Genomic DNA, 18,119 nt, shown 5'->3' with positions numbered 1-18,119 from the left:
TTTAGATACCTCATATATAGAAGTGGAATCATTTGTCTTCCAGTAACTGGCTTATAAGGTTCATCCATGTTGTCACCTATTGCAGAATTTTCTTCTTTCTAAAAGCTGAGTAATATTCCATTCTGTGTATATACCACATTTTGCTATTCCATTCATCTGTCCATGGACATTTAACTTGTTCCATACCTTAGTGATTGTTAATTGTGCCTCAGTGAACGTGAGAGTGCCAGTAATTCTTTGAGATCCTGATTTCAATACTTTTGGATAAATACTCACAAGTGGGATTGCTGGATCATATATAAAATACTCAGCCAATTTTTAAACCTCTCTCAGCTTCAGTGTCTTTATTTATAAATGGGCACAATGATGTCTACTCCAGAGAATGTCAGTATTAAATTAGTCCTTTTAAAGTGCTTAGACTTGGGGCACCTGGGTGGCTCAGTTGGTTAAGCATCCGACTTCAGCTCAGGTCATGATCTCACAGTTGGAGAGTTTGAGCCCCGTGTAGGGCTCTATGTTGACAGCTCAGAGCCTGGAGCCTGCTTCAGATTCTGTGTCTTCCTCTCTCTCTGCCCCTCCCGCACTCACACTCTGTTTCTCTCCCTCTCAAAAATAAATAAACATTAAGAAAAAAATAAAATAAAATAAATTGCTTAGTACTGAGCCTAGCAGGTAATAACCATTCATTATGTGATAGATTTTCTTTTTCCTGGTAGAACTAAAGAACAGATCTGCAGTTTAACAAATCATAATTTCTACAGGCACACCAAAAGATAGCTTTTCCCAGAAAGAATTTCCAGGTGGTCTTGCCACAGCCTTGAGACCTTAGTTGTCTCAACTGATTACTTATACATTAGAATTTAGTAGAGTGAAATTATTCTCATTGCCTCAGTGTAAAGTGTAAACACTTTGGTGTCTCTTGGTGCCATTTGTATTGAATAAGAGATTCCAAGTCTTGGGAAGTTGGGTTTATGAATGGGCACTGGACTCCTTCCCTAGCTGAGATAGACATGGTTGAGTGTGTTAATATCTTAAAGGGAAGAGTTTTTCACTCTTGGAGGTGTCTATAAATGGTTGATCATTGGTGCCTGGACACTGTAGAGGGGATTGATAAATTTGATGAGCTCATCTCTCATCCTGCTTTAAAATCTTGAATTGTGATGAAAACCTGAAGACAAAATACAAGTCTGTAGCAGGAGTAGTTTGAATTCCTTTAAAGGATGTTGCCAATTGAATTTAAGTTTTAAGTGCCAGTCTTAGTTATATGATCAGCAGGTATTTACAGAATTTTATTTGAATTTGAAACTTATCAATTTCCTATTATAAAAGAAAATTCAGGTTTCTGTAAGGCTTTTTGAGGGCAGGACACATGTTTATTTTTATTACATATTCCCGGTGCTTAGCTTTGCATAGGTGGTCAATAATGAATGAATAATAGTCTTTTTTTTTTAAGTTTATTTTGAGAGTATGTGTGTGTGTGCTTGTGTGGGGGAGAGGCAGAGAGAGAGGGAGAGAAAGAATCCCAAGTAGGCTCCATGCTGTCAGCTCAGAGCCTGATGCGGGGCTTGATTTTAGGAACTGAGATCATGACCTGAGCCGAAGTTGATGCTCAAGTGACTGAGCCACCCAGGCTCCTCTACCTTCAAGTTACGCTTAAGTGAACAATTCTAAAGGGGAATCCACAAATAGAAGCTATCCACTCTACCAATAGCAATATAAAAATATTTAAGACTTTCAAAGGCCAAAGAGAGAAAAGCTAAAGCAGGAAAATCTGTAGCCATTTCTCCTACATAATTGGCAGTAGGGAAATACAGTTCAGTACCTTTTTTTTTTTTTTTTTTTGAGAGAGAGAGAGAGAGAGAGGGAACAAGTGAGAGAGGGGCAGAGAGAGAATCCCAGGAGGGGCGGAGGGAGAGAGAGACAGAGAAAGGGGGAAGAGAGAGAGTGAGGGGGAGAGAGAGAGAGAGAGAGAGAGAGAGAAGTGAGGCTCACCTGAAGCAGGGCACGAGCTCACCCGATGCAGGGTTCAAGCTTGTCCGATGTGGGACTTGAACTCACGAACCGTGAGATCATGACCTGAGCCAAAGTTAGATGCTTGACAGCTGAGCCACATAGGCGCCCAGTTCAGTACTTTTTGAATTGAACAGACATATAATAAAAGTGCTATTATTAGATGAAGAGGGGAAATTGATAACAAAGAGTCACAAGCTTTTTAACCCCAAAATTCACGGGGAAAAAGAAACCTGCTGTGAACCTAGAAAAGCAAATGGGAACATCCAGGGTTGGAGGGAAGCATAACAAGCCATGGTAGTGATAACATTTGTCATAAGTTGGTGACAGTTAATATGCCAGCAGTGCCCAAGTTTTGGGGCCCAAGCCTGTTTCTAGAATTTAGGAACAGCAGGAAGCTTAGGAAACGACTACTTACTGGATGCTTGCATTCCATTTTGGAATTGTTTTTGGAGGATAAGGAAAGTCCTATAGATGGGGAAAGGGTCCTGTATTCTGCTAATTTAAATACACCATAGAGAGTGGAATATTGGTTACTCAACACATAATTTCCTGAAGACTTTTTTGTTATATTGTTCTTCCTTTGATAAGACAGCAGTGTAACCCTTCAAGAAAAGTGATAGATGGAAAAAAAAAAAGTGAAAAATGGAAACTTTACTGATCTTTGGAAGACTTGCCTCTTCTCACATGCATAAGTGGGAAAACATGATTTAAATACCTGAATCCAGTTTTGTATTTGTGCTGTCAAATCCTATCCGAAGGGGGGCACCTGGGTGGCTCAGTTGGCTGAGTGTGCGACTTTGGCTCAGGTCATGATCTCACGGTTCATGAATTTGAGCCCTGTGACAGGCTCTGTCCCCCTCTCTTTCTTCCCCTCCCCCGCTTGTGTTTTCTCTCTCTCTCCTTCTCTCTTTCAAAAATAAATAAACATTAAAAAATATTCTATCTGAAGGGTAATGAGGAATAGATTCTTCAATTTTAGTATATGTGCTGCCAAAGCAGGCACAGGAATAGATTCTTCAGTGATTTTTCTTTTTTTCATTTTTAAAGTTTATTTATTTATTTATTTATTTAGAGAGAGCGCAAGTGAGCAGGAGGACAGGGAGAGAGGGAGAGAGAGAAAATCCCAAACAGGCTTCACACTGTCAGCACAGAGCCTGACTTGGGGCTTGACCCCATGAATTGTGAGATCATGATGTGCTCTGAGATCAAGAGTTGGACACTTGGGGCGCCTGGGTGGCGCAGTCGGTTAAGCGTCCGACTTCAGCTCAGGTCACGATCTCACGGTCCGTGAGTTCGAGCCCCGCGTCAGGCTCTGAGCTGATGGCTTGGAGCCTGGAGCCTGTTTCCGATTTTGTGTCTCCCTCTCTCTCTGCCCCTCCCCGTTCATGCTCTGTCTCTCTCTGTCCCAAAAATAAATAAAAAACGTTGAAAAAAAAAAAAAAAAAAAAAGAGTTGGACACTTAACTGACTGAGCCATGCAGACCTGCTTCAATGGTCTTTCTTGAATCTGAATCATTTCATTTTATATTTTTATCAATTACCTGGCTTAGAGGGTTTGATCATTATATTTATAGACAAGGCCAGTCTTGTGGAAGGAGAGGGGAAGAAGGAATAGAATTTTAAAATAATCCACATAAAAGTGGCTTACTTTTCTTTGCTTCTGACCTTTTGTAGAGTTTGTGAGATTAACAAATGTTAAAGCTGGAGGTTGCTGGTTGGTTATGTGGAAGGTCATCAGAGAGTGGCAGTCTGTTTTTGTTATTGTGAGTTCAGACACTATTTTATCCATTAGGTGGGTTTGAGGAGACTGACTCCATTCAGGCTCACAAGAAGCCAATTGCTAAATGCAAATTTGGTAATTTGCACAAAGAATATACAAGTTATGTACACCAGTTTGCCTTATTTTATCCTTGGGAGGGATACACTACAGTTGATTATATTAATGCTTATTATTATTATTATTTTTTAACAGCAATGATCTCATTTCCTTCTTGAAGATACCCTCTGGTTACCTTGTATGAATTCTCTTAACTACACTTTTATTAATCATTTTTTAGGATGGGTTTTTTTCTAGAAATGCCAGAGCCCATCTATTTTGTGCTGATGGTTTGCTAGTTTTACCTGATAGCTCAGTTGAGGTTCAACTAGGACACAGAAACTATACAGTAATTTGAGCAAAAAGCGTTTAATATAAAGAATTGTTAACTATAGTGGGATTGGAGTTAACAGGGATTGGCTAGTAAGTGAAAGAGATCTCTAAAGATGATATAAATAGTAGATATCAGAATCAGCTTATATATATTGAATCATCATGTTGTACACTTTAAACATCTTGCAATTTTATTTGCCATTTATACCTTGATTAAAAAAAAAAAAAGAATCCACTATAATCCTTAGGGCTGAGATAGAACGTACAAGAAAGAGGTCCACGCTTTGTTTAAGGCATGGCTATGGCTCACATTGGATGGCAGAAAAGTTGTTGTGGTGGAACTTGTTGGAAATTCACCTTATAGAACCTGCTAGAAATCCACGCTTTAGGGTACTGGGGAAAGCTGTTCCTAGGGAGCTACTGGCTTATGGGTGCTGCTCAGTGCTATAGACTGCAGGAGGCTGTCACTGGAGAAGCTGCCGATGCTGTGGGATCTGGGTACTGGAGAAGCTGTGCGTGCTGCAGGAGCTTTCCTAGTGGAGTGCCCTGGGGCCAGGGAAAGGGAAAGGGAAAGGCTCCTCCTCCTGCAGTGTCACCCCTGTGTTCTTTATGAACTCTCATTGTCATGCCAGCTGGAGAAGAAAATACATAAACTTTAAACAAATTTATTTTGAGAGAGAGCTTATGAGTGGGGAGAGGCAGAGAGAGAGGGAAAGAGAGAGAATCCCAAGCAGGCTCCACACTGGGGGCGGGGGGGCCAAACCACGAACCCTGAGATCATAACCGGAGTGGAAACCAGGAGTTGGATACTTAACCAACTGAGCCATCCAGGTGCCTGGAGAAGGAAATATATTTAAGGGCTCCAGCTCCATTTTTGCAGAGTAGGCAAGGGTGGGTGAGAGGCATGAAATCAATAACTGGCACATGTGGATAATCATCTCACTCTAATTCTTTGCCTCCCTTGCTGTAGCGCTTCCTAAGACTTCTATGGAAGAGTATGAGATACTGGGTAGGATCTGAAAGAATGAGGAGGGACAGAAACACATCAGAGAAGACAAGAGAGTGATGGGTGGTTAAATTTGCACTGACACACTTATTTGCATGTAAACTTGTAAAAGTCTTTATGCTTTCTAGATGGAATGACTGTTTCCTGGAATAAAGAACCTAGAGCAAGACTGTTAAATTATATTTATCTATTTTTTTAAAGTTTATGTATTTATTTTGATATAGAACCAGCAGGGAAGGGGCAGAGAGGGAGCAGGGCAGAGGATCCAAAGTGGGCTCTGTGCTGACAACAGAGAGCCTCATGCGGGGCTTGAACTCACAAACTGTGAGCTTATGACCTGAGCTGAGGTTGGACGCTCAACGGATTGAGCCACCCAAGCCCCCCAAGACTGTTAAATTATATTTAACCTGATAACTATTGCTTATCTGTATTTTTTTTTTTTTTGAGGCATGCTGATGTGTAAAGTGTTAGTATTACCTTACTGATCTTTGCAGTTTCAAACTTGCAGAGATCCCAGAGGGTGTGTTGTTTATTGATACTGTTCTCTCAATTAAAGCAGTTTGTGTCTTTGAGCAAGTTACCTTTGTATTTCCCTATCTTTATTTTTTTCAACGTTTTTTTTTTTTTTATTTATTTTTGGGACAGAGAGAGACAGAGCATGAACGGGGGAGGGGCAGAGAGAGAGGGAGACACAGAATCGGAAACAGGCTCCAGGCTCCGAGCCATCAGCCCAGAGCCTGACGCGGGGCTCGAACTCACGGACCGCGAGATCGTGACCTGGCTGAAGTCGGACGCTTAACCGACTGCGCCACCCAGGCGCCCCTGTATTTCCCTATCTTTAAATGGGGTTTCGGGTAGGTAGTTATACGAGGTTTTAGAAATTGTTGTTTGTAATGATCTTGAAATATATATATAATTTTAAAAGAGTTAATTGCATTTCTGCCAGGGTCTAATGTATAATAATTTTTTTTGGCCTTGTTCTAGGTCTGGGTATTGCACATGAATCTTTTGAACAAGTGTAGTTTTTAGTTATACTTATTAGAGTAATACCCTTTTATCCTGAATTTAGATTTAATATCAGCATCAGTTATTTGGCATAACACAGCATTAAGCTTGAAAGTTTTGTTATTTTTTTTAAATGAACCTTTGAATAACGTGGGACAATGAAAATCACCGAAATGAGCTGAGCTGAAGAACCAAAGGCCGCATGCTGTGTGCTGTGATTGGTGCATTTGGCTGAACAGAAGTTCACATTGTAAGAAAACCCAAGACTGGCTTATTAAAAAGCCAAGAAGCATTGGAAAAATGGTACAGAAAGGAGAAGCACAAGTGATAAGATACAAATTAAAAAGAAAATATGGAGAAGAGAGGGTAACTTCCTAATAGAGGCTGCCAGCCACAGCCATAGGGCAGGCTTTAGAGGCAGTGGTGATAATGAGCCCAGCAAGAAGTGATCTAGAAGAGAGATTTCCCAAGGAAGAAGTAGGGAGGCAGAATACCAAAATGACCAAAGAGGGGCTGGGATTTATACTAGGGGCTGACTTTTTTTTTTTTTTTTTTTTTTTAATTTTTAAAAAAATGTTTATTTATTCTTGAGACAGATAGAGAGACAGAATGTGAGTGGGTTAGGGGCAGAGAGAGAGATACACACAGAATCTGAAGCAGGCTCCAGGTTCCGAATGGTCAGCACAATAGCTTGACGCGGGGCTCGAACTCATGAGCTGTGAGATCATGACCTGAGCCGAAGTCCGGCGCCCAACTGACTGAGCCACCCAGGGGCCCCTAGGGGGTGACATTTTTAGCATATTTATTAGGATTCTTTCAGTTATATGTAACAGAAACTTAAACTAGCTTAAGCAAAGAGATGCTATTGATTGGCTTAAGAAAATGAAAAGTCCAAGGGGTAGATCAAGCATGGCTTAGTCTGTATTGAAATTCTCAAATCTCAGTGTCATGAGGCATCTGCTTCTTGCTTTCTTAGATCTGGTTTCCTTCCTTTTTTTCCTGCTTTTTGAGAAGGCAAGTTCTTCACAAAAGATGCAGTAAAGGACCACCAGCAGCTTCAGTCTCACATTCCACAGGTTTAGCAATCTTAGCATCTAGCATGACTCTGCAATTAAATCTTTTCCTGGCTTGACTCTGTGGGCCTTTGTCTGAATCAATGAGGAGCATAGAATGTTTCCATTGGTTAAGCCTGGGTCCTGAGCTCACACTTGCTGCCCAGGGAGTAGGGTCGATATTGGTGGCAAACCACATACATTGAAAGATGGGGAGAGCTTATTGCCCAAAGGAGAATAGGGGTGCTCTTACCAGAGGAAGGGGGAAATAGATGTCGGGTATGCAAAAAACAGATGTCCACTACTCTATTTCATTAACCCCTCTGTATACTCCCCTCTATTTAACGTTATGTTTTGAAAAGGGCTTGCCATAGTATGTGGAGAACATATTTTATGTTTCTTTTCTTTTCTTTTTAAAATTTATTTTGAGAGAGACAGAGACAGTGTGAGTGGGAGAGGGGGGGAGAGGAGAGAGAGAGAGAGAGAGAGAGAGAGAGAGAGAGAGAGAGAGAGAGAATGAGAGAGAATCCCAAGCAGGTTCTGCGCTGCCAGAGCAGAGCCGGATGAGGGGCTTGAACTCATGAAACTGTGGGATCATGACCCGAGCCGATACCGAGAGTTGGATGCTTAACCGACTGAGGCACCCAGGTGCCCCACATTTTATGTTTCTTAAAAAACCAGCCAAACCAACCAAACCAACAAGCCCCTTATTTAAGTACTACTTATTTCTTTTTTCCACTGTCCAAACCCTATTCATCTTTAAGATCTACCTCAAATCTCATCTCTTGTATAAGAGTGAGAGTTTCTCTCCTACCTTTTTTTTTTTTAATGTTTATTTTTGAGAGAGAGAGAGAGAGAGTATGAGAATGAGCGGGGGAGGGGCAGAGAGAGAGGGGGACAGAGGATCTGAAGAGGTTCTACACTGACAGCAGAAGGCCTGATGCAGGGCTCAAACTCATGAGCCGTGAGATCATGACCTGAGCTGAAGTTCGATGCTTAACTGACCGAGCCACCTAGGCGCCTCTCTCCTACTGCTGAATTTGTACATCTTTTATTGTTTGTACCATGGACTGGGCAGTTAATGATCTTGTATTATCTTTTGTGTTATGGTCTTTAGTTATACTTAAAATTTTGTAGGAAAGCTATCATTTTTTTTTTGTAATCAAGTGTAAAACTGTAGTAATATAGTGGGGAAAATGATTTTGTCAGATGTTCACAAGTTTTGTGATCTACCTTATAAGTAATTATTCAAATATGGAGTGCGTTAATGATAGTACATTTTATAACGGGAAATGTGTTAGTGTGAAATTCATAACTATAACACTATAAAGCCATAACTTTTAAGATGATCATATGAAAACATAATAACAGTATCAGTTATTAGATTAAATACAGGTGATTTGTCAGGCTGAACTATTACATGAAAGCTGGACACCAGAATGTAACGGAACCATAGAAAAATTTAGTCACCCCCTACTGAATTTAGTTGTGCTGAAGTAATAACACTTTGGCTTTTGAAAAATTAATATATAATTAAAATATTGCTTGTATACACAAATACGGAGATGAGATGCTTCGTTTAAAGACGTATGGATCAGTTTCAAATAAACGTAGTCAAGTTTGAGCTTTATTTCTCTTGTTTACTGACCAGAGTTTATTATGTAGCATAAAACTAATTTCTTGGGACTCAGTAAGATTACAAAAATGCAATAATAATCTGAGCCAATCTATGACAAATAAACTTCTCCCAGTTTAACAGAAAATGTCCAACATATCACATAAAGCTATATCCACTTCAGAAATGTAACATTATATGATTGTGTTTTTATTTTTTTGTTCTTTTCATTTTTTCCCATAGAAAATTAAAATAGTTTGGTTGATCTTTGTCCAAGTCTCTGAAATGTGTTATTATAAATAAGTAAAACATTATTTGACAGTTTTAAGATAATATGTCATCTGATTAGAGATAAAGCCCTCTTAGCTGGGTTCTATCACTATGAATAAAAAGCAACATTCATGAATGAAATATAGATACTACAGAGGTCTTAATATTAAATTTGTAATTGCATGCCACAATAATGAGAGCTACATTTGCTAAATGTGTTTTAATTATACCTTTGGGTAGGGGAGAACCTTATTAATTTAGAAACTAACCTAAAGAGTGATATTGGGATTATATAATGAGAAAGTTCTTCACTTATTTTCATGTTGAACACAATTACAAAAATAAAACCAACTGAGTAATATTAATGACGCTAAAGAATAACTCACCAAATAATAGGAAACAGAATTGGGGGAGAAACCAAGAAAGTATACAGTGATACAATTTAGTAATATCATCAATGGCATTATCATCAATGACTTTCTTTTATAGTTTGATTGGAGATTGCTACATGCACTGGAAGTTGTACTTTGAAGTATGGCTAGCTTTTGTATACTTAAGTCTATTTATCATTTTTAAGTTTTTTTGCATTTTAGAATCCCCACAGTCCTTCCCTTGGTTGCAATAGTAGTTTCTTCACTCAAGTGTCAAGGCTTACTTTATTAATATTTTTTCTTTGGGTAAGGTCATTTTGTGGCAGCTATCCTTGTGACCAGGCTCTTACAATCAAAGTCCACCAGTGTGAAACATGCCTACATCATGTGTTAACAGTTTTCATTGAAGATTTATTTTTTTATTTTTATTTTTTAAATGTTTATGGGGAGGGGCAGAGAGAGAGGGGGACAGAGGATCTGAAACAGGCTCCACACTGTTAGCGCAGAGCCCATGTAGGGCTTGAACTCGTGAACTGTGAGATTATGACCTGAGCCAAAGTTGGACACTTAACCAACTGAGCCACCCTGGTGCCCCTTTATTGAAAATTTAAATACAGGGTATGTATATTAAGATTGTATAGGGGATAAAGCCTAAATTTTATTAAAGTGTAAGTATTTTAACTGACAAAATAGATTCTTTTTGGGTGTTGAGAAATAAAAGTGTTGAAAAGACATTAGAATATTTAAATTTTCAGAAAGTATTTTTCAAAATACTTAAAATTTTTTTCAAAAGTATTACATACTTGATGCACCATAAAATCCCATATATCAGAATGCCATCTTTTCAGCATTCCATCTTCTCAACAGTTGGTGTCATTCAGACGGAGTGGGAAGGTATGTGTTTTCCCAAAGTGGAGGTTGCTTAAGACGTACTACTGTGAAAAAGTCTCACAATCGCTTGCAATGCAAAGGATTTTTAGCAGTTGCCCAAAGAGCTCTTTAAAATAACGTATATATGCAAATACAATAAAACAAAAGTTGTTTACAACCTAATTTTCAAAGTCATCTCTAGGTGCTCCTGTGCTTAATTATACCTGCAATTGGCTACTTGTATTTTTGAAAATAGAGGTAGTGGGGGGAAAAAAATAAAAGCTGAGTGAATTTTAAACTTCTGGAGGCCAGCAAATTACCTTAGTGTCTTGTTCCTGTACCTTATGATTTCTTAAAATGACAAAGCACTCAGTAGATCATGGTTAGTTTGATTTTAAATGACACGTGAGTGACTATGATTCCACCTTCTTATGCTAGTTGAAGAGACTTATGATTAGGTTTGTAGAATATTGACTAAGGTAATAGAAGCTCTTTTTAAAGATATGAATGTCACATGTCAGAGCAAAAGCACTTGCTGTCTCTTGGATAGGATCACTCTGGACTTTGGAACAAATAGATTTAGAAGTAGTCTTTGGAACCTAATCTGATCATACATAGAAGTACTTTGTGTTTTCGTTGCCTGAGGCTCATATCATTTAAAGTCTGTTGGAAAAGAGAGTCTCCTGAAGTTTGGACTATACTTTTCTGAGTGGTAAACAGATTTTAGGTAATGATAAGAGAGACACTGTATTGTCAGCAAAGCATCTTTTAGAACTTTCTCCAAATAAGGAATTTTGATGTAATTTTTCTAATTCGAATAAACTTTCTTATTGTATACCTGCCTGAAGGAGAAAAATTAAGAGAGGTGGCAGCAGCAGAATTAATACCAATTCTTGTGACACCCAAAAAGGATACAAATTGACAAGTAAATACATATTAATAAATTTGTGTTACTGATACTTTGAGGAAGTATAATTAGCCCTCTTGACTGAGGACATTGGGTCGTCATTCTATAGGGCAAAATCTTAGGTCAGATTTCCAAAAATGTTAAGGTTAAGATAAGCAATCAGGAATTCTTTAGTTTCTTAAAAAACAATTTTTTTTTAATGTTTGTTTATTTTTTGAGGTGGGGGGGCAGAGATAGAGGGAGAGAAAGAGTCTGAAGTAGACTCCCACTGTCAGCACAGAGCCGGATGCAGGGCTCCAGCCCACAAACCATGAGATCATGACCTGAGCCAAAATCAGATGCTTAACCCACTGAGCCACCCAGACGCTCCAGGAATTCTTTAATTTCTAAATAATTTATTTCAGGTTAAGTTGCTCTAGTACTTTGAAATTAGTTTATGTTGAGATCAAATGTAGAGGACAAATATACTTTTGCAGACTTTTGGAGTCTAAATTAGAGATAAGAGGTCTTAATTACAAAACCTTGGACAGCTATTCTAAGGGTGGACTTTAGGATATAAACGTTTCTTGTCTAAGAAATTGGATATTATTTGCTGAAACCTTGTAGTACTACTTGTCAACTTTGAACTGTTTTTGTTATATAAAAATGCTGCCAGCTTGGGCACATGGGGTTTGTTTTATCCTTTCTCTCTATATACAACTTTTCATGATACCAGTTTAAATTTATATGCAGAAAAAGGAAGAATAGCCTCTCGTTTAATACTTCTGTGTATTCCTATCTAACAGCTCTCCCAGAGAGTAACACATTGAAAGCCATATTTCAGAGCCAGACAGTTGAAAAAGTAGTCAGAGAGTGCCTACTTCTCTTAGGGTGGTAAGTCAGATTTAGACAACTTTAAATATAGCTCATATTTTGATAGATGTTGCCAAGGTTGTGGTTCTTGGAGAACAAATCAAGTTAAGCAATTCACTAGGGAGGAAACATTTAGTTTTTGTGGGTATGCAGTTTTGGTAGCAGTCAGCCAAAAGATACATCTGCAGGATACATTTTTTCCCCCCACTGTCTTGAATTTTGCAGATTCATGGGTTCAACATGCCTCAAAAGCACTTGCATTTCATTATTCTGTAATTGATTTTTCAGCTGTGGATTCTGTTTCTAGTTCTTTCACTAAGCAGATTACCTTACATGTAGACTTCCATCTAGTGGTAAGAGTAATCATAGCAGACAATAAGTAGGTTATACAAATTATCCTTCCTTCCTTCCTTCCTTCCTTCCTTCCTTCCTTCCTTCCTTCCTTCCTTCCTTCGTTTCTTTCTTTCTTTCTTTCTTTCTTTCTTTCTTTCTTTCTTATTTTTAATAATTTATTTATTTTTAATTTTATATCCAAGTTAGTTAACATATAGTGCAACAATGATTTCAGAAGTCGATTCCTTAATGTCCCTTACCCATTTAGCCCGTCCCCCTTCCCACAATCCCTCCAGCAACCCTCTGTTTGTTCTGCATATTTAAGAGTTTTTTATGTTTTGTTCCCCTCCCTGTTTTTATATTATTCTTCCTTCCCTTCCCTTATGTTCATTTGTTTTGTATTTTAAAGTCCTCATATGAGTCAAGTCATATGCTATTTGTCTTTCTCTAATTTCATTTGGCATAATACCCTCTAGTTCCATCCATGTAGTTGCAAATAGCAAGATTTCATTCTTTTTGATTGCCAAGTAATACTCCATTGTATATATATACACCACATCTTCTTTATCCATTCGTCCATCAGTGGACATTTGGGCTCTTTCCATACTTTGGTTATTGTTGATAGCACTGCTATAAACATTGGGGTGCATGTACCTCTTTGAAACAGCACACCTGTATCCCTTGGATCAATACCTAGTAGTGCAATTGCTGGTCATAGGGTAGTTCTATATTTTTAATTTTTTGAGGAACCTCCATACTGTTTTCCAGAGTGGCTGCACCAGCTTGCATTCCCACCAACAATGCAAAAGAGATCCTCTTTCTCTGCATCCTCCCCGACATCTGTTGTTGCCTGGGTTGTTAATGTTAGCCATTCTGACAGGTTTGAAGTGGTGTCTCATTGTGGTTTTGATTTGTAGTTCCCTGATGATGAGTGATGTTGAGCATTTTTTCTTTCTTTTTTTAATGTTTATTTATTTTTGAGAAAGAGAGCGAGAGAGAGCGAGAGAGAGCGTGAGAGGCGGAGGGGTAGAGAGAGGAGACACAGAATCGGAAGCAGGCTCCAGTCTCTGAGCTGTCAGCACAGAGCCTGAGGGGCTCGAACTCCCAGAGTGCAAGATCATGACCTGAAGCTGAAGTCAGAGGCTTAACTGACAGCTACCCAGGCGTCCCTTGAGCATTTTTTCATGTGTCGATTGGCCGTCTGGATGTCTTCTTTGGAGAAGTGTCTATTCATGTTTTTTGCCCATTTCTTCACTGGATTATTTGTTTGTTGGGTGTTGAATTTGATAAGTTCTTTATAGATTTTGGATACTAATCCTTTATCTGATACGTCGTTTGCAAATATCTTCTCCCATTCTGTTGGTTGCCTTTTAGTTTTGCTGCTTGTTTCCTTTGCTGTGTAGAAGCTTTTTATTTTGATGAGGTGCCAATAGTTCATGTTTGCTTTTGTTTCCCTTGCCTCTGGAGATGTGTTGAGTAAGAAGTTGCTGTGGCCAAGATCAAAGAGGTTTTTGCTTGCTTTCTCCTCGAGGATTTTGATGGCTTCCTGTCTTACATTTAGGTCTTTCATCCATTTTGAGTTTATTTTTGTGTATGCTGTAAGAAAGTGGTCCAGGTTCATTTTTCTGCATGTTGCTGTCCAGTTTTCCCAGCACCATTTGCTGAAGAGCCTGTCTTTATTCCATTGGATATTCATTCCTGCTTTGTCAAAGATTAATTGGCCATATGTTTGTGGGTCCATTTCTGGGTTCTCTCTTCTGTTTCATTGATCTGAGTGTCTCTTTTTGTGCCATTTTTCTTTCTTTTTTTTTTTTTTTTAAATGTAAGCTCTATGTCTAAGGTGGGGCTTGAACTCATGATCCTGAGATCAAGAGTCACATACATTCTCTACCAATTGAGCCAGCCAGATGCCCCCAAAGTTTCCTTTTTAATAGACCCTGCCTCTTATCCTTCTTTGGGATAGTTACCTAATATATGCATTTAAATACTGGAGTCCTAACTATCTCTGTATGCCTACTGCCTAACTACTAATTCTGGTTCTGTTCACGTATCAGAAACTCCTGTGATGAGGAAGTTAACCTTTACTATTCACTTTGACTTTCTATGATATTAACATCAAGTTGTAGCAAGATTTAGGTCAAATCTGCTTGGTTTCTTAAGATTTATCTTGGAAGATGTGGTTCTACATACAAGAATGTAGAATAATATGATCAGTATTTTCCTACTGCCCAGCTTCAGTAAACCTTAACATTAGCTATAAGTCATTCAAATGAATCTCCTTTTTCCCATAGCTCCATGATTTATCACAAGAATAGTGCTAGCACCCTGGAAACTCCCCTCAACTCCCCTTTTTGCCTCCTTTTCTTAATTACTACTCCTCAAAGGTAGCCAGTTTCCTGAATTTTATGGTAAATATATCTTTGCTTCTCTTTACAATTTTACCACTTAAGTAAGTATTGCTAAATAATATAGTTTTGTCTGTTCTCAAAATTTGATGTAAATGGTCTTGCATACTAAGTAGTCTGTGTGTGTGTGTGTGTGTGTGTGTGTGTGTGTGGTATGAGAGACTTCTTTTGCTCATCATTACATGTGAGATTCATTCATGATGGTGCGTGTGACTGGAGTTTGCTCATTTTCATTGCTGTAAAATATACCATTATATATGCCACAATTTAAGGAATCATTCTGGATGTTTTGGCTGTTTAGAAATTAATGTTTCTACTAATGATTTTGGTGCACACGTGGCTGCATACATTAGACATGTTTTAGAATTGCTGGGGTCACAGGATACACTTTTGTTCAACTTTAGTAGATAAGACCAAACAGTTTTCCAAAATGCTTGTACCAATTTATAGCCTCACTATCAGTATAAAAGAGTTACTGTCAGTTTGTCTAAGCTTTGGTATTGTCATTCTTTTTAATTTTAGTCATTCTGTTGGATAATAGTATGTCATTGTTTTAAAATTTGCATTTCCTTGATATTTAATGATATTGAACAGTTTTTTTCTTTATGAATATATGGGCCACTTGGCTAATTTTTTAATGAGATTTTATTGAAATTTCATGCCTGTTTTTCTATTGGGTTTGTTTCTTCTTATTCTTTTTTTTTTTTTTTTTTTTTTTTAAGAGAAAGAAAAAGAGTGTGTATGGAAGAGAGGGGCAGAGGGAGAGAGAGAGAGAAACTCTTAATCAGGCTCCATGCTCAGTATGGAGCCTGACATGGACTTGATCCCATGACCCTGGGATCATGACCTGAGCCAAAATCAAGAGTCGGATGCTCAAACAACTGAGCCACCCAGGTACCTCTATGGTTAATATATGTATATTTTAAGATTATTTATTTATTTTGAGAGACAGAAACAGCATGAGTAGGGATGGGGCAAAGAGAGAGGGAGACCGAGAATCTCAAGCAGTCTCTGTGCTTGAACTCATGAAACTGTGAGATTATGACCTGAGCGGAAACCAAGTCAGATGCTTAACCGACTGAACCACCCAGGCGCCCCCTTGTGGTTAATATTTTTAATGCGGTATTTAAAAACTATTTAAAAAATTTCCTCAGCTTCAGTTCAAGAATGTATTCTTCTATATTACCTTCTAGTAGGTTTATGGTTCTGCTATTCACCTTTAGATCTGCCACTCACCTGCAATTGATGATCTTTGTGTATATTGTGTGATAGAGGTCAGTTTTCACTTTTTCCTCCTGTAGATAGCCAAGTGTCCCACACCATTTAGTCAAAAGGTCATTGATTCCCCACTGATTTGCAGTGCCACCTTTACCCTGAATCCAGTAAAGAAAGGAAGCAATAAAGATAAGAGCAGAAATTAATGAAATAAACAGCAAATACGTGATAGAGGGATTCAGCAAAATCAAAAGCTGTAACCTTGACAAAACGAATAATAAATCTCTAATAAGATTCATAAATGAAAAGAGAAAACATAAATTATCAATATCAGGAACAAAGAGAAGGACATCATTATGTAACTTTGTAGTTCTTAAGAGGAACCATTGAAAAATACCTAAAAGGAGGGGGTACGTGGGTGACTTAGTTGGTTAAGTGTCCGACTCTTGATTTTGGCTCACGTCAAGACTCATGGTTGGTGAGTTTGAGCCCTGCCTTGGGCTCTGTGTTGATAACGCGGAGGGTGCTTGGGATTCTCTCTCTCCCCCTCTCTCTGCCTCTTTCCTGCTTGCACGCATGCATGCTGTCTCTTTTTCGCTCTCAAAATAAATAAATAAACATTTAAAAAAATAATAAAAAATAAGGAATCTTTAAAAAAAAGTACCTAAGAGGATATTATAAGCAAGTTTATGCCAATAAAGCTTGAAATTTATGTGAAATAGACAAAGTCCTAGAAATGTCCAGCTTAACCAAAATTAATGTAAGAAGAAATAGAAAATTTGAATAGTCCTGTAACATAAAGTAAATTGAATATATAATTAAAAACCTCACAAGGAAAGTTCTAGGTTTAGATGGCTTCATCAGCCAATTTGATCAAATATTTAAAGAAGCAATAACATCAATCTCACATAAACTTGTTCAGAAAATAGAAAAATAAGACATATTCCTCAACTAATTTTATATGGAAACACAATCTTTTTTTTTTTTTTTTTGTTTGTTTATTTATTTTTTTTGAGAGAGAGAGAGAGAGAGAGAGAAAGAGAGAGAGAGAATCCTAAGCAGACTCCACACTGTCAGTGCAGAGTCTGATGTGGGGCTCCATCTCACAAACTGTGAGATCATGACCTGAGCTGAAATCAATAGTTGGATGCCTAACTGACTGAGCTACCCAGGTGCCCCAGGCCAGCACAACCTTTATATAAAACCTAATGAAGACAATACAGTAGTCCCATTCTGTCCATGGGGGATATGTTCCAAGACCCCCCAGTGGATGTCTGAAGCTATGGATAGTACTGAACCCCATATATACTTTTTTCCTATATGTACATAGCTATGATAATGTTTAGTGTATAAATTAGACATATTAAGAGATTAATAACAAAAGCTAGATACAATAGGGCAATAAATAACAATCAAATAGAACAATTATAATATACTATAATAAAAATTATGTGCGTGTAGTCTTTCTCTCAGAGTATCTTTTGTGCTGTACTTACCCTTCTTGTGATGATGTGAGATGAAAATATGCCTGTGCAGTGAGACGTGAGGTGAATGATGTAGGCATTGTGGTAGTTGTTAGACTACTGTTGACCTTCTGATGATAGGTCAGAGGAAGATTATCTGTGGACCCCAGAAAGTGAAACTGTGGACGGGTGGTGGTGCCACTGTACAGGTATTGCCTGCATTTTGACCGTCTGTGTTTGGCCACTTTTATGAAGGACCTCCATTAGTGCCTATTTTCACTAACTGAAAGCAATCCAAAGAGGATTTCCATTTTTATGAAAAAAGGCAAAGAAGTGAAAATAGTATTCAGCGTTTACTTTCGATTGAGCCATTATAGAGGCAGCTCAGAGCCTGATCAACAAGAGTGGCCCCACCAAGCTCCTTCCCACTGCACTTAGCATCTCAGTAGCAGCTGCCATAACTCTGAGCTGTGTCTGTGAGGATCTGTGAGTTATAGGTCCTAAGGGATCTGAAAAGACTAAGAGGGGTTATTTTGGGGGTCAAGATGCAAAAAAAAATTTCCGTATGAGTTAATGGTGACTGCTTCTTCACT

At 38.3% G+C, this 18,119-nt stretch overlaps 1 protein-coding gene and 1 long non-coding RNA gene across 4 annotated transcripts in view; one reads left to right on the top strand and one right to left on the bottom strand.

Annotated features, from left to right (window-relative positions):
• ARHGAP19 (Rho GTPase activating protein 19) overlaps nt 1-18,119 on the top strand; it is a 74,357-nt gene that overhangs the window by 10,184 nt on the left and 46,054 nt on the right. The gene's annotated exons all lie outside the window — the stretch shown is intronic.
• The window catches only part of LOC122202187, a 37,762-nt gene continuing 35,713 nt past the window's right edge, over nt 16,071-18,119 (bottom strand). Inside the window, exon 3 of the long non-coding RNA XR_006194502.1 lies at nt 16,071-16,221. This is a non-coding gene — a long non-coding RNA (uncharacterized LOC122202187). The remainder of the gene's footprint in view (nt 16,222-18,119) is intronic.

This window comes from Panthera leo, chromosome D2 (assembly GCF_018350215.1).
Source record: "Panthera leo isolate Ple1 chromosome D2, P.leo_Ple1_pat1.1, whole genome shotgun sequence".
Classification (NCBI taxonomy): Eukaryota; Metazoa; Chordata; class Mammalia; order Carnivora; family Felidae; genus Panthera; species Panthera leo.
This window is presented reverse-complemented; position numbering and strand designations above follow the sequence as displayed.